The sequence below is a fragment of the Lithobates pipiens genome, unplaced genomic scaffold (genome assembly GCF_037356315.1).
Source record: "Lithobates pipiens isolate NorthernLeopardFrog02 unplaced genomic scaffold, aLitPip1_a1.2 Scaffold_13, whole genome shotgun sequence".
NCBI lineage: Eukaryota > Metazoa > Chordata > Amphibia > Anura > Ranidae > Lithobates > Lithobates pipiens.
This window is the reverse complement of record NW_027507718.1, coordinates 322,224,726-322,241,218: the sequence shown is the minus strand read 5'-3', so window position 1 is coordinate 322,241,218 and position 16,493 is coordinate 322,224,726. Positions and strand designations below refer to the sequence as shown.

The window sequence follows — 16,493 nt, the reverse complement described above, 5'->3', positions numbered from 1 at the left end:
AGTCAGCAGCTGCAATATTTGTGGCTTTTAATATTTTTTTTAAAGGTGCAGAACCACTTTAAATCGTGAAAAAAAATGCATTTGAAAAATTGTTGCGCAAATACTATGTGAGATAAAAAGTTGCAATGACCGCCATTTTATTCCCTAGGGTGTCTGCTAAAAAAAAAATATATATAATGTTTGGGGGTTCTGAGTAATTTTCTAGCAAACAAATTGTGATTTTTACGTGTAGGAGAGGAGTGCCAGAATAGGCCTAGTATTGAAGTGGTTAAACATTCGACAGACACCATAAGCCTTCAATGACAGATTCGACCTTAATTAATTTGGATTTTCGGACGACTGCAATTTTTTTTACAATAAATAAAAACAAATTTCGGGAGTAACTAAATAAATTTATTTTTCGGACGAAAACAAAATTCCGAAATATTTCAGTCTGCACATGTCTAGTAACCAGTGCATGTTTGAGCAGGGAAGGAAAGGTGCCAGAGGAGAGGGAGAGGTTGAAGATGTGGGTTAGGGAGTTGAGGATAGAGTGGAAAGGTGGTAGCAGTAATTGTGAGGGGACAGGGTCCAGGGAACAGGTAGTAGTGGAGAGGAGTATATTAACTTCATCTGTGGTAACTGGGCAAAAAGAGGAGAATATTAAGCGTGGTGTTGGACCTGTTGTGTTGGGTAGGAGAGGAAGTTGAATGCTGGATACCCAGGGCCGGTGCTACCACTAGGCGGATTAGGCAACCGCCTAGGGCGCACTGCTGCCTAGGGCGCCTGGCCGCTGGCTTTTTTATTCCCGCACTGTCCTCCATAGAGTCATATCAAGCAGCCCTGACTCTCCGCCCTTATGTTCCCAGTCCAGACAGTAATCCCCCTCTGCTCTTCTATCAGCCAGCGCAGCGAGTGTCATATGTCCAGCAATCCCCAGGGCGCTCTCTGACGTGTGACGTTGGGGAGATGTGGGGGCGGCCGGGCATCCATTGCTACATGCCAGTGAAAAGCGAGGGGCTGGCCGAGGGCAGATAAGCCAGAGAGCCCGGGACTTTGGAGAAGAACTCCACCGTGGCACCGCCTCCTCTTTGACCTCGCCCCCTGACCCCGCCTCCCCCAGGCGCAGCGTACCCCATGCTTCCCGAGCATGGACTGTTCCAAATTCCTCTCCACTCTCTGATGTGAGGCACGAATCTGGAGGACAGTCTCGCCGCTCACTAGGGGCACAGAGCTGTCACAGACAAGGGGCAGGAGGCACAGGCTGCTGCGGGAGCCACTGGAACTGGACGGATAAAAGCAGGAGACTGGTATCATGTTATGGAAGGTACTGTCTGTCATCATACACACCTGCAGACAAAGACTGTGACAGAGGTGGAACTGCAGGAGCAGGGCTAGGGGTCTCTCATCTCCCCCCAACTCCCCCTCCCTCTCTCTAAGCCCCCCTTCCCCTCTCTCAGCCCCCTCCCTTCTCTCTCAGCCCTTCCCCTCTCTCTCAGCCCTCCCCCTCTCTCTCAGCCCCCCTCCATTCTCTCTCAGCGCCCCTCCCCCTTCTCTCTCAGCCCTCCCCCTCTCTCTCAGCCCTCCCCCTCTCTCTCAGCCCCCCTCCATTCTCTCTCAGCGCCCCTTCCCCCTTCTCTCTCAGCCCTCCCCCTCTCTCTCAGCCCTCCCCCTCTCTCTCAGCCCTCCTTCCTCTCTCAGCCCTCCCCCCTCTCTCTCAGCCCTCCCCCCTCTCTCTCAGCCCTCCCCCTCTCTCAGCCCCATCCCTTCTCTCTCAGCTCCCCCTATCTCCAAGCCCCCTACCCCTCTCTCAACCCTCCCCCCTCACTCTCAGCCCCCCTCCCTTCTCTCTCAGCTCCCCCTCTCTCTTAGCCCTCCCCCTCTCTCAGCCCCCCCTCTCTCCAAGTCCCCCTCCCTCTCTCAGCCCTCCCCACTCTCTCAGCGCCCCCTCCCCCTTCTCTCTCAGCCCTCCCCCTCTCTCTCAGCCCTCCCCCTCTCTCTCAGCCCTCCTTCCTCTCTCAGCCCTCCCCCCTCTCTCTCAGCCCTCCCCCCTCTCTCTCAGCCCTCCCCCCTCTCTCTCAGCCCCCCCCTCTCTCAGCCCCATCCCTTCTCTCTCAGCTCCCCCTATCTCCAAGTCCCCTACCCCTCTCTCAACCCTCCCCCCTCCCTCTCAGCCCCCCTCCCTTCTCTCTCAGCTCCCCCTCTCTCTTAGCCCTCCCCCTCTCTCAGCCCCCCCTCTCTCCAAGTCCCCCTCCCTCTCTCAGCCCTCCCCACTCTCTCAGCCCACCTCCCTTCTCTCTCAGCTCCCCCTCTCTCCAAGCCCCCCCCTCTCCCAGCCCCCCTCGCCTTCAGCCCCCCTCCCTTCTCTCTCAGCTCCCTCTTTCTCCAAGCCCCCCTCCCTTCTCTCTCTGCCCCCTCCCTTCTCTCTCTGCCCCCTCCCTACTCTCTCAGCCCCCCTTTCTCCAAGCCCCCTCCCTTCTCTCTCAGCCCCCCTCTCTCCAAGCCCCCCTCCCTTCTCTCTCAGCCCCCTTCTCTCCAAGCCTCCCTTTCTCTAAGCCCCCCTCCCCTCTCTCTAAGTCCCCCTCCCTTCTTTCTCAGCCCCCTCTCTCTCAGCCCCTCCCCTCTCAGTCCTCCCCTCCTCTTAGCCCTCCTCCCTCGATCAGCCCCTCCTTCTCTCTCAGCCACCCCCTCTCTTAGCCATCCTTATACTCTCAGCCCCCCTCTCTCTCTCAGCCATCCCCCCTCTCTCAGCCCTCCCTATTCTCTCAGTCCCCACTCCCTAAGCCCCCCCTTCTCTCCTAGCCCTCCTTTTTCTCTCAGCCCCACTTTCTCTAAGCCCCCTCTCTTTTCTCTCAGACCTCCCTATTCTCTCATCCCCCCATTCTCTATCAGCCCCCCTCTCAGCCCCCACTCTCTTAACCCCCCCTCTCTCTCAGCCCACTCGTCACTCTCAGCCCACCCATCTCTCTACCCCCCTCTTTCGCCCTCCCTCAATTCTTAGCCAGCACTTCCTCTCTCAGCCCCCACTATCTCAACCCCCCTTCTCTCACAGCATCCCTCTCTCTCAGCCCTCCCTCCTATCCCCCTCTCTTTCAGCCCCCTCTCAGTCCCCCTCTCTCCCCTCCCCAAGTCACATGTGTTACAGGGTCACGGGCGGAACCAAAGTGGGGGGGGGCGGCAAAATGAGATTTCGCCTAGGGTGTCAAAAATTCTTGCACCAGCCCTGTGGATACCTCCTTGCGAATTGTGTCAGTTTTGCTATTGAAATGGTTGGCAATCTGTTGAGCGGTAAGCAAGTTGGTGCGTGGGGGCAGTGGGGGGTGAAGTAAGGAATTAAGGTTAGAAAAGAGTTGACTAGGTTTGGATGAGAGATTTTGATGAGAGTGTTGTAATAGGTTTGTTTTGCAGTGTGGAGGCAGGAGTTGTATTTGAGAAGGTCAGATTTGTAGAGGGTAAAATCTTGCAGGGACTTAGATTTACGACATGCTCACTCAAGAGCATGGCTGTGTCTCTTGAGACTTCTGGTGTCGTCTGTTTGCCAGGGTTGTGGCAGACGGGGCCATGTTCTGCATGTAGCAAGAGGAGCAAGTACGTCTAGGGAGGCTGACAGTGTGTTGTTGTAGATGGAAGTGGTTAGGTCTGGGCAGGACAAGGGTGCGAATTTGTCATAAAGGCCATCAGTAGCAGAGTGAAGAAGGGAAGGGTTGAGGTTGTGAATGTTTCTGCGGGTAGTGGTTTGTAGGTTGGCAGCATTGGATGTAGGAAACAAGGAGAGAGTGAAAAGGATAAGGTTGTGATCAGAGAGAGGAAAGGGTGTGTTAGAGAGATTGCAGGGAGTGCAACTATGGGAGAATACGAGGTTGAGTGTGTTACCGTTTTGGAGTGAGTGGTGGCTTGTGTCCATTGTGTTAGGTTAAAAGAGGAGGTTAGGTTGAGTAGTTTAGAAGTGGTAGCAGTATTAACATTGATTGGAATGTTAGTCACCTAGGATGATAGCAGGTACTTCAGATGAGAGAAAAGACGAATGCAGTGCATTTCGAAAGAGCAGGGGGAAAGAGAGGGAGGTGTGGGAAGTACCTGAAATAAATGATAATAATAAATGATAAACAATGTATCCTATATGTGAACCTCACTAATATTATACGTGCATAGATATACCATTTAACCACTTTCAGACCGGACCAATTTGCTGGTCAAAGACCAGACCACTTTTTGCGATTCGGCACTGCGTCGCTTTAACTGACAATTGCGCGGTTGTGCGACGTGGCTCCCAAACAAAATTAACATCCTTTTTTTCCCACAAATAGAGCTTTCTTTTGGTGGTATTTGATCACCCCTGCGGTTTTTATTTTTTGCGCTATAAACAAAAATAGAGCGATAATTTTGAAAAAAACGCATTATTTTTTACTTTTTGTAATAATAAATATCCCCCAAAAATATATAAAAAAACATTTTTTTCCCTCAGTTTAGGCCGATACGTATTCTTCTACATATTTTTGGTAAAAAAAATCGCAATAAGCGATTATTGATTGGTTTGCGCAAAAGTTATAGCGTTTACAAAATAGGGATAGTTTTATAGCATTTTTATTAATAATTTTTTTTTTTTTTTTTTTTTTACTAGTAATGGCGGCGATCTGCGATTTTTATTGTGACTGCGACATTGTGGGGGACCCATCGGACATTTTTGACACATTTTTGGGACCATTGTCATTTATACAGTAATCACTGCTATATAAATGCAGTGATTCCTGTGTAAATGACACTGGCAGTGAAAGGGTTAACCAGTGGGTGGCAGTGTAGGGGTTAAGTGTTCCTAGGGGTGTGTTACTAACTGTGGGGGGGTTGGGCTTTCATTTAGTGTACACTGATCTCTGCTCCAATCACATGGAGCAGAGATCAGCGTCACTAGTTGCTAGGCAGAATGGAAAAATGTTGTTTATACAGCATTTCCTCCATTCGGCCGCTCCGTGATACGATCACGGGGATGCCCGCGGCGATCGAGTCCGCGGGTCCCGCGACCGGACTCACGGGGGTCCCGACCAGCGCGATGGCACGGCGACAACGAATATTGGACGTACATGTACGCCAATATGCCTGCCCGTGCCATTCTGTCGTCGTACATCGTCGTGCGCTGGTCGGGAAGTGGTTAAACAAACCAATATAAAATCCTAATGTGCAAATAGTGCATCAATAAAGTGCAGGTTGCTCTATGAAATATAGTGAAAAATATTACATACATAAGGTGCAAAGTGCTCGTGAAACTATATGCAAATTATGGAAAAATACATAATGATATAAAATATTTGTGCAAAAATATAAAAAAAAAAATCAATACAAATCAACTATATAGAAAACAGCCAAAAAATAAATAAAAAATAAAACAAAAACAGTCAATAAAGTGATCCAAAAAGAATATCCCAAAAGTGCCAAGCTGTAAATATTGATAACTTCCTTATACACTATTTGTACATTAGGACTTTATATTGGTTTGTTTAAATTATATATCTATACACTTATAATATTGATGATGACATTTTTTATCCTTTATTAGATTTGGAGGTTTAGATAGAAGGACTTAGGACCAGTGCTGCTTTTCTATGCTTTCTTATAACTTTTTGGTCTACCAAAATTAGAGCAGCTGTGGTCTGGTTTCCATCTTTGACACATTGGGGGTTATTTACAAAAGGCAAATCCACTTTTCACTACAAGTGCACTTTCAAGTGCAGTCGCTGAAAATCTGAGGGGTAGATATGAAATGAGGGGAAGCTCTGCTGATTTTATCATCCAATCATGTGCAAGCTAAAATGCTGTTTTTTTATTTTCCTTGCATGCCCCCCTCAGATCTACAGCGACTGAAATTCCAAGTGCACTTGAAGTGCAAAGTGGATTGCCTTTAGCAAATAACCCCCATAGTATCATTTTAATAATTTGTGTACTAATTTCCAACCATCGTCTTTGGCGCTGTTTTGTTCTTTTCTTATTTATGGAAGGAAACCTAGCCGAAAAAAATTCAAACTCCAGCTAACACTTTTTAAGCAGTTAGACCCCTTTCACACTGAGGCACTTTTCAGGTGCTTTCACACTAAAAAAGTGCCTGAAAAGCTCACGACAACCTATTTTCATTCAAATCAATGAGTTTTTTCACACTGGGGCAGTGTGCTGGCAGGATGGTGAAAAAACACCCCTCTCCATTGAAATGAATGGAAAGCTCTTCAAAGGTGCTTTAGTGTTTTTCTGGCAGTTTACAAGCGCCTCAGTGTGAAAGGGGCCTTACAGCAACAGGTTCTCTTTTTTTTTTTTTGATAAAGGATTTCCATAAATAAATAAAAGCTGATCATTGAAAGTGCCCATGTCAGTGGCTTTTCTCCACCCTTTAACTGCTACATCTGCAAGCTAGCATGTTCTATTGTAAACAACAGTGTCAAGTTGGCTATAGATGGATTAAAACTGGTTCAGCAGGAACAGGACAAATTTTGATCAATGTGTGGTCATTGCCGCTGATTGTCATGGTGCAAAGTAAAAACCTGTGGCTTGATCCACTTGCTGGCTTGTGGACAATTTTTTGGGCAGTTAGGGGCAATTTTTAGGAATTTTGCCACGGTGCCCCTGAAGAACTCAAAAGGCCATGGCACCCAGGTCGAAGAAGGCTGCTTTAGACAGTCTTTTCAAAGGAAGCTTTCAATTTCAATATGTCTTAACTGCCAAAGTTCTCATCCAGCGCCAAAGTGTCTAACTCCTGTAAAAAGTCCCAGTTCCAGAACAGGCAGGTCACTGTACATGATACTACTAATGTTTAATCTACCCTGGCACTATCATCATCTCCAGGACTTGGGCAATCGGGCAGTCTTCTGTTCTGAATACAATGTAATGCCGCTTACACACGACTGGACTTTTTGACAGCAAAGGTCCAACGGAATGAGTCCGTCGGACAATTCGATCTTGTGTGGGCTCCATCGGACCTTTGCTTGCCAAAAATCCGGCGGACTTTAGAAATAGAACTTTACATTTTTCCGCCGGAACGAGAAATCCGTTCGTGTGTATGCTGGTCCGACGGACAAAAACCGACGCTAGGGCAGCTATTGGCTACTGGCTATGAACTTCCTTATTCCAGTCGTACGTCATCACGTTCAAATCCATCGGACTTTGGTGTGATTGTGTGTGGCCAAGTCCGTTCATTCGGAAAGTTCGCCGAAACTCCGTCGGAAAGACCGCCGGACCTAGTCCCTCGAAAAGTCCAGTCGTGTGTATGCGACATTATTCTGTGGCACATAGCAAGCATGATAGGCTCCCTTTTAAAGCTATGTATACAATTTCCAGCTGTTGAATGAACTTTTTTGGAGTGGGTGGAGTTTAAGGTGGGAAATGGGCATGTCTACAAGCAATAATTAGGTTGAAAACTGTCATTATATAGAAAAACAGTTAAGTAGTAGTATGCGGAGAGCTCCACTGGGCTTATTACATAGACAGAACAATAGAGACTCAGCAAAATTTCAAGCATCCTTTTTATTCGATTTTTTTCATCCCTATGCTACCTGCCTCACTTGGTACCTATAAAGTTTCAATTGCCATTATCATCCTGTTATAAACCTCAAAATCCTACCCTGGTTTTAGGGTCTAAGGTAATTAGGGGTTCTGATGTGTACCGCTAACCAATTTATTTTCCAGTTTGCTCTGTCTCAACCTTATACTTGTGTTTTCTCAATATTGTTTATTCTTTTATACAGACTGGAGAAATCGTTCCACATAAACAGTACAGTTGCTGAAATTCAGAATTTCCAAATCCCAGATACATCAAGGTCACAATCCCAAACCCATCGTACAGTGCTGGCTTCTCATTTCCTATGATGTCACTGTTCACCTCCATTGGAATCACTGGTGTTATACTATAGTAGTTCTGTCTTTCTTATATATTGTTATTTGTATTGCTGGAAGAGAGGTTAAGGGTGCTGTGGTACTAATTTGTAAAACGCATAACATATTTTTATTGGTAAAGTATTGAATTATTTTTGATACCTAAAAAGCAATAAGTCCGTTTTCTATCGTTCAGGCATTTCGTCATTTTAAAGAGACACAATCTAGTTGATCCTGATTGTTGCCAAATCAAAAAGTAGTCAACATTCAGAAAAAAGACTGGCTGTGTAGTACTCTATGCAAGTGTGCACATTAATCCTAGGGCAGGATGATATGGGATTAATGTGATAGGGCAATGTTGATATGCAAATGATAGTAACCCTTAGCAATCAATTGGTTTTACTTTCATGAGTATGGAACAGTCCAAATAATGAAGGATAGTTGGTTTCTATGGGTTATTCCAGTCTGCACAATGTATCATTAAGTAAAATAATATTTAAAGCCATACCTGCAAATGCACTACAAGGCTACCCGTGTAGAAGAATCTGAATAATTAAATGAAACAAACCAGATCAGAAATGTGCTGCTTCTTCTATTACAATCACAAAACAGACAACAAACATCTTACTATGGAAGGTGGGGAAGTCTGGTGTTCTTGAAATTGCACAAAGCCTCAATTTTTAATGTGTTCTATAACTGGATTGCAAAAACGTGTAAAACTCTTACAGTGAGCAGAAACATTTATAGAATAGGTAAAGCTTTATGTAAATATATAGTAATATAACAAGGATGTATACATGTTTACAAGCAATAAGGCACATAAAGTACATTCACAAATTTGTCAGCTCAAACAACGGTGTAAAATTGATATTAGCTCTTACATTTATAGCTGCATTTTCTATCAACATATAAAAGTAATAACTGTTTTGAAAGTATTAGAATGCATATTTTCTACAGAGTGTGCTAGGAATAGATCGCAGCTCGTTTGCCTGGCTGTATGAGCACAGGCCATTCTTACGCCCGCTGTGTACCCATGGAAAGTTTATATATAAACAGGGGCATTGGTCTAATGCAGGGGTCTCCAAACTTTCTAAACAAAGGGCCAATTTACTATCCTTCAGACTTTAGAGGGGCCAGTGGGGGTAGAAAATGTCCTGGCGTCAATAAAAATGCCCCATCATCGGTGTCCATGAAAGAATAGTACCCCATTATTGGTGTCAGTGGGAGGAATAGTGCACCATCTTTAGTGTCAGTGGGTGGAAGAGTGTCCTAGCATTGGTGTCAGTGGGAGAAATAGTGGCAGTTGTTAATATCAGTGAGAGGAAAAGTGTCCAGAGGGCTGCATAAAGACAAGCAAAGGGCCGCATCCGGCCCCTGGACCACAGTTTGGAGATCGCTGGTCTAATGTAAGGCATAAAGCCTGTGTCCTGACTTCAATAACATGGCTAGACCTTTTACATATTGTGTCACCTGCACCCAAAAAACTAATCTTTTGGATACATCTTCTCCAAACTGATTGGCTCTGGATTAAAGCATAGAGCTTTCCATGCCTTACTCGTTCTATGGTGTTATTCAAATACTATGTCATCGGGATGCTTGTTTCATGTCAAGAGTTTGTATTTTTATTTTTCATTTAGATGTTGTGAATGCTGAGTCACTTTAAGTGGCTTTCTAATACTGCTTATGGTGCTTTTGCTGTGTGAGGTGCGAACCACTTAACCTTCATAGGGTTCTGGACATATCCTATGATAAACTTCACTGTGAATGGCTTTGTAGTCATTTTCCTACCTCACCCAATCCTGCTGTCATTCCATGTAGTTATCTGCCTTGAACACTACATTAGTAGCTACCCCAAATGGGTCAGCACTATAGAAGCTATATGCAAGTTTACTGCATTTCTTAAATGTTACACCTTGTATACTAAACAGTATTTTCTCAACAAAGATATTTCCTCTATGTGACTCACTAAGGAAAATAAAAGCCCCTTTACACCTGTGTGTTTGTGTGAAGTATTTTTTTCTTATCAAGCATGATTTATTAGGTAAAAAAGGGATTGTAGAAGGCTATAAATGTTGCTTTTAGTTACAATGTTTAGCTATTTAGCACAAAATGGAATGGGCATGCATTATTGCTATGACAATGGTGTCCTCTAAGGTCAAATTGTACACCAGCAATTGTCAGCTTTGAGTAGCCGCAGCAGAAAAGAATGGAATTTGGGGAATCCAGGTCATTCCTTCCCCAAGGCTAAGTGAGGACTTTTTCTCAGACATACACTTCTGGGGAAACATTGGCCACAACAGCAAAATATACTTGTGAACAGTGCTTCAGACTATAGTCTAGTACACACGGGCCAAACGTTGGACGATATTAGCCGGTTCAATAAAAACATCTGAGTTTCGGCCCGTGTGTTTGGCAGCCGGTCCCACAGTCAGACGAGTATGCTGGAAAACCAACAGCTGACTGGCTCCTGATCAGCGCCCTGAGCCAATGTATGAGAGCGCTGACCGCAGTGTTCTGGCAGAGGAGTCGTTCACCTGTCAGAATACAATAGAACTGTGGAGAGATTGCTGTACTAACATCGGATTGTTAATACAGCCGCTCCTACTGGAGCTGTCACCCAGCGGGTTGAACTAAAAAAAAAAAACTAGTGTGTGCTAGGCTTTAGTCTGTGCTTGCCTGTGACTGTCAGGTACTACTGTAGGCTGCCAAGGATCTTACACCAACACCCGTGACCAAGCACTGCAAAGAATGCAGCTGCACTCCAGCTTCCAGCTTATCTATGGCCCTGCACACACATACTGCAGTGACCTGAGTTTTACCATACTGGAAGAATCCAGCTCATTGTAAGGCTACACAGAAAACAATCATTTTCCACGTATCCTGGTCACACCACAGTGCTGGTGCCATGTATGCATTTTAACACAACACATGTAAATGCACATCAACACAACACAAATCTATTAAGAGAAAAAAAAAAGCTTTTTATTATTTTGTCCCTTTCAAAGACCCATACAACAGCTATATTAGAGGGGAAGTAGAGAGTGTGCAGTGGAAAACTGGCTAGTAAGGTATCTCAATGACACAGTTTTTAGAAATAGATGAGCAATATCATGAATCCTGGTATAGGCTCCAAAACTGCCCTTCACTTTCACATGTGAGCAACGGATACACCCAATAGCGCAGTTTGGCTTGGCTAACGTAATCGCAATAATTGGGAATGTTACACTAGACATCCCATTCACCAATGCTTCTCCAAAACAAAAAATGTGTTTGTCTCAGTCTCTCTCTTTTCCTCCCTCACTCCTTCTCCCAAGCTACAAACAGAAAAATGATGTGACATCACCCAGTGACCCCGCCCATTGTCCCTATATAAGTCGCCGCACAACGCGTGCCTGTCGTCAACATCTCAAGGAAGAAGAAGAGAAGGCGGCGACAGAAGACCGGGTCACCGCTAGTAAAAGAGCTGGAAGAAGAAAGCGGAGGCCCGGCAAGAAGAACCGAAGAGGGGGACAAGACCCCCGAAGTCGGAAGAAGACCCCCGGATGGCGGCGGCAGTGACTAAGAAGAAAGCCAGGCTCCTCCGCTAGTAAAAGAGCTGGCAGAAGATAGCGGAGGAGTCTGGCGAGAAGACCCCCCAAGACCAACGGAGCTGTGCAATAAATTTATATTAAAAACATGTGTTGTGTTTTTATCTTTACACTTTTTTTCACCAGGAGAATGGGTAGGGGTACATGGTACCCCAATACTCATTCACATGGGTGGGGGGCGGTATCTAGGGGCCCCCTTATTAAAGGGGGTTCCCGGATTCCGATAAGCCCCTCACCCGCAGACCACGACAACCAACGGCCAGGGTTGTCGGGAGGAGGCCCTTGTCCTCATCAACATGGGGACAAGGTGCTTTGGGGTGGGGGGCACTCGCTTGTCTCCATCCCTTTTCCTGACGGGCTGTGTGCTCGGATAACGGTCTGATATGGACTTTGGGGGGGACCCCCACACCGTTTTTTCGACCTAGGGCTTCCCCTTTAAGTCCATACCAGGTGACGGGGCTAGTAACATGTCAATCTTGCTGATGGAGGCGGCGACATTGACCTCCTTCGCTAGTCCCATCTACCTGGAGCCGCGTTCAAAATTAATGGACTTTTCTCCTTGTGTGGGCAAGTCCGTTCATTTCAAAAGTCTGGCGGACTAGCACACAGACGGCCAGATTGACAATTTTGAGTCAAAACTTCTTTCTAAGTCCGCCGGACTTTTGGAAAGAAAAAGTCAGCGGGAGCCCACACACGGGCGGATTGTCTGGTGGACACTGGTCCGCCGGATAGTCTGATCGTGTGTACGTGGCATGCGAGTTCAGATGTAAAAAGGGAGCTCTGTGGACTCTGATGTAAAGGGGGACTCTTGTTATTAATTTCATATGATTAGAAATGTTATTTATTAGCAAAATATATGTATAAAAAAAATAGCTGTACAAAAGTGTTTGGGTTTGAATTGAAGAAAAGGTGGCAACCCCTACACTGCAGCCTCCCAGCTCCCCTCCTTCTCACTGACATCAATACAGTGCTATTTTTTTTTCTTCATTGCCAGCAACGCAGTCACATTCTTTCCTCCCATTGAAATTGACGCAGGGCCTTGCTCTGCTTCAGTCACACTCTTCTGCCCTAGTAATAGCACTGCATGGTAAAAGGGCTTTTCTACTTTTGAGATATGCTTGTACGCGCAAAGATAGATCACGACAGTGGGCACGGTGGGGGAGGAAGTTATGGTGCCATATTATGTCTGCTGAGTGCTGGGGCTTATTTCATTCCCACACTACAAGCAATGCACCATAAAGGGACACCTAGGGGGTTATCTACGAAAGGCAAATCCACTTTGCACTGCAAGTGCACTTGAAAGTGCAGTTGCTCTAAATCTAAGGGTTCGATCTCAAATGAGTGGAAGCTCTGCTGATTTTATCATCCAATCATGTGCAAGCTAAAATGCTGTTTTTTATTCTCCTTGCATGTCCTCCTCGGAACTACAGCGACTTTACTTTCAAGTGCACTTGCAGTGCAAAGTGGATTCTCCTTTAGTAAATAACCCCCCTAGTGACACACCAGCATTCAGCGTGCTATGCACGCCACTGTTTTCTAAAAAAAATTTAGCTATCCTATGTAGCATGCATATCTGTCTTGGTGCCTCTAATTTCTAATTTTATTATTTTGTCTTTATAACTTGAATGTTTAACTCTTCTTACTAACACATAAAATCATAAAATGGATGGAAACATACATTCATTTTCCCTGCATTTTATTACAAGTCAGTGATAACCATCCAAGCTAGAACAGATCCCTGCCATTATATTATTTGAACACTAGATGGCAGCATGTTAGAGTTCATGAGCCTTTGGAGTGTCATCAAGCAGCTGCTCCACATCTCACTAAAGACGCTTGTATGCAATAAAATAATATTTGTGATAGTAGCCAACTTTTACATCCCATTGTTTTATGTAATACAGCATTGGAAATGACAGAAGCTATTAAATATGTTTTAGACCATGCATTGGATGACTTTATTTGGTTGGAAAATTAATCCAGTCACATCATCTGAAAAATGGCCATAAGGGTATTCATGATCAAGATCACATGCTGTGTAATTTTGAATGTATCAGATTTAATTTACACATGACTGCTGATTACACTGCAAAGGGTGAGATCATCAGATTTAGTAGACCTAAAAGTTCTGGTCATTGACTTTTCAGGTGTGCTAGGGATTATGCAGCTCTGGGATTCCAGGGATGTGATGCAGCTCTGTATTTTTCAATACTATACCATAAGAGGAATTACCGCTTGTCTGCTCCCCCCTCCTTTTTAGGTTTTGACAGTTTATTTTTTTTTAGAGGGGAACAGGTACCTGGTTTTGACAGGTAACCGCCCCCACTTTTGGTTGGATCGCTGTGGCAATCCCCCCTTTCCTTCACCCGTAGCTTTCTGGGACATATCACTGGTCCCAGAAAGCTGTGGAACCATTCACAAAGCGCAGGACGGCTCACGCGTGAAGCCTCAAGTGGTCACAGCCAGCTTCTCAAAGTAAACATGCCGAAGTGCAAACTCAAGTGCAGACTGCTCTGGATCCCTGGACAGGTAAATGTCCTATTATTAAAAGTCAGCAACTGCTGACTTTTAGTTTTTTGTTTGTATGTTGAAGAACAGCTTTAAACCCAAAAACAAACATTTATTATATTGCAGCTTACCAATTTTTAGATGTGATGGCTGCATTCGTTTCTCTTTTTTAGGCTCTTTTTTTTTCTATTTTTATCTAGTAATTCTTTTTTTTTTTCAATTCTTTTATTTATTTAATCATAGGACACATTCAAAAACATACATTGAAGAAACACACAACACACCATTACATTTCAACATCTCAGGTTTATAACACCACATTATATCAACCGTATAGTAAATTGGGTCACCATCTGAAATACCCTTCCCATTCGGGACTAGGAACCACAAAAAAGACCCCTATATGTAGTCTCCTATACCTATACCATATAATCAACCAAGGACCCTATCTACTGCCTCCCCTATTGTCTCGGACCTGTCCCAATCAGATTTATATCATTATATATTAACAATATCAAAAAAGAACAAAAAAAAAAAAAGAAGGGAAAATAAAGCCAGTCCATGGAGACCTCCAGTGTGCTCGCCCAGCAGGGAAAGAGTTGAAATTAAAACCTTAAGTACCTGCCCTAACTGTTCAAATTATAGTCAAGGAGGGTGCTTCCCTCCTCCAAGGCAAACAAGCCATTCCATACCCATAACGACCATGTCCCGGAGTAGCGCTCCTGCTGGTGTTGTGCAAAGAGAACTAATTCCTCTCATTTACTAATCTCTTTCACTTTACGTAACCACATCCCTATTGTTGGGGGGTAGCGATGATTTCCATGTCAGAGGAACACATGCCTTAGTGGCATCTAAAATATGACAAATGATAGATTCTTTGTATACCGTTTCTGGTATATGAGACACATGCAGAAGAAAAAAGGCCGGATCTTCTGGTATGATACGGTCTATAAAAATTTGAAGAATACATCTAACCTCTGTCCAAATGTTCTTTAATTTGGGGCATTTCCAAAAAATATGTAACACGGTGCCTCTATCTCCCTGACATCTCCAACACAAGTCAGAGCAGTCCTGGAAAATTTTCTTCAGTCTCTTCTGTACCACAGAGAAAAAAATGTAAAATTGGTTTCTTGAATTTTCATACAAATCGATGATTCGTATGTAAACTTAAGAATATGTTGTGTTGTGCTAAAATATTTACCCAACTCCCGTCCCATTCACAGACACAATTCTTTTTCTATTTTTATCTAGTAATTCAGCCAGCAAATGAGATAAACCACCTAACACTGGCAGGGATGATTAAAATGATCAGCTTATTTATTCATGCAAAACCTTTATCCCAAAAGGAAAAAAAACTGCTTGTTTTAACTGCTTTTAAAGTGTGAGCCGCCCCCACCCCCCACTGACAATGCTGCTGTTTCGTGTGCTCATTCCTCCAGATTTGTGCCTCAATAATACAAAAGGTGTGTTACTGGCAAGGTCACCAAGTGAAAATGGGGAAAAAGACAGAGAAAACCAATGCAGCCACCACCAATGATTTGTAAGCTACAATATAATACATTTTTGGTTTGGGGTTTAATATGCTTTAACTTCTCTTTCTGTTAATAACCCTTTCCTAAAAAGATGGCAAACTCTTCCTGCTTTCACATGCCAATGATGGCAACCTTGAGGTGTGTTCTATCCTGATGTAGCACCCTGATGTTTAGGAAGGGTTGCTATCAAATTTAGTTGCCAAGTGATAGTTGCCTTGGCTAATTGTTAGGATATCAATTGATTCCTCTCTAACTCTGGACTTTTTGCACCCTTTCTCCTCTGTCAATAGGTGGCACTATGCTGGTGACATTAGATAAGACAGGGGCTTTTCAAGCTCAGACATAAATGGATGGGGTGTCTCAGCCAATGGGTAGGGATTTCTTTGGTCCCTTGGCCTGCTGGGAGAGCCTATTTATTTCGGTGGAGTCAGGTGATCAGGGTTCTGTGCCACCTGGACGACTGTCTGGGTGGACGCGTGATGCGCTGCCCTGGGCTGCTAGGCCGGAAGCCTGAGGCCTATCCTGGGAACGTTTAGCTGCTAGGCTGCCTGAGGGCCTTTCCATGAGCAGGAGAGCAGTGTAGGGTAGGGCTTGCTTGCAGTCCAACCAGAAGCCAAATGGAGAACCAGCTGTGTTCGGAGGTAGAAGGGGAAGCTGTTGCCACTAAGGACCCAACCACCTTGTTACCGGAGACTGCTGTGAGTAAGCTGAAGTCAGTAAAAGAGCAGTTTTCTCACCAGCCAGGGATGGTGAAGATGTGGGAAAGCTTCAGTGAGTGCCAAGCCAGGGACCCTGCGACACAGCAGAGGTGACGCTTGTGGAGCATCAGTGGGTGCCAAGCCAGGGACCTAGTGGGTCATCAGGGGTGATGCTTGAAGAGTATCTGTGAGTGCCAACCTAGGGACTCTGTAGAGAAGTGGGGATGATGCTTGAAGAAGATACTGAGAGCTAAAAGGGGAAGAGCTCAGGGGATCTAGTGGCTATTGGACCTGAAGTCTAGTAAAAGACTGGGAGTTCGTTGAGTGAAGATCCACAG

General features: G+C 44.9%; 1 protein-coding gene across 1 annotated transcript in view; it reads left to right on the top strand.

Moving 5' to 3' along the window:
• Positions 1 to 9,825, top strand: part of MGARP (mitochondria localized glutamic acid rich protein) — a 103,978-nt gene extending 94,153 nt beyond the window's left edge. The window contains exon 11 of the mRNA XM_077476921.1: positions 7,704 to 9,825. The gene's annotated coding sequence lies outside the window, so the exon portion shown is untranslated. The remainder of the gene's footprint in view (positions 1 to 7,703) is intronic.
• Positions 9,826 to 16,493: the final 6,668 nt, after the last annotated feature.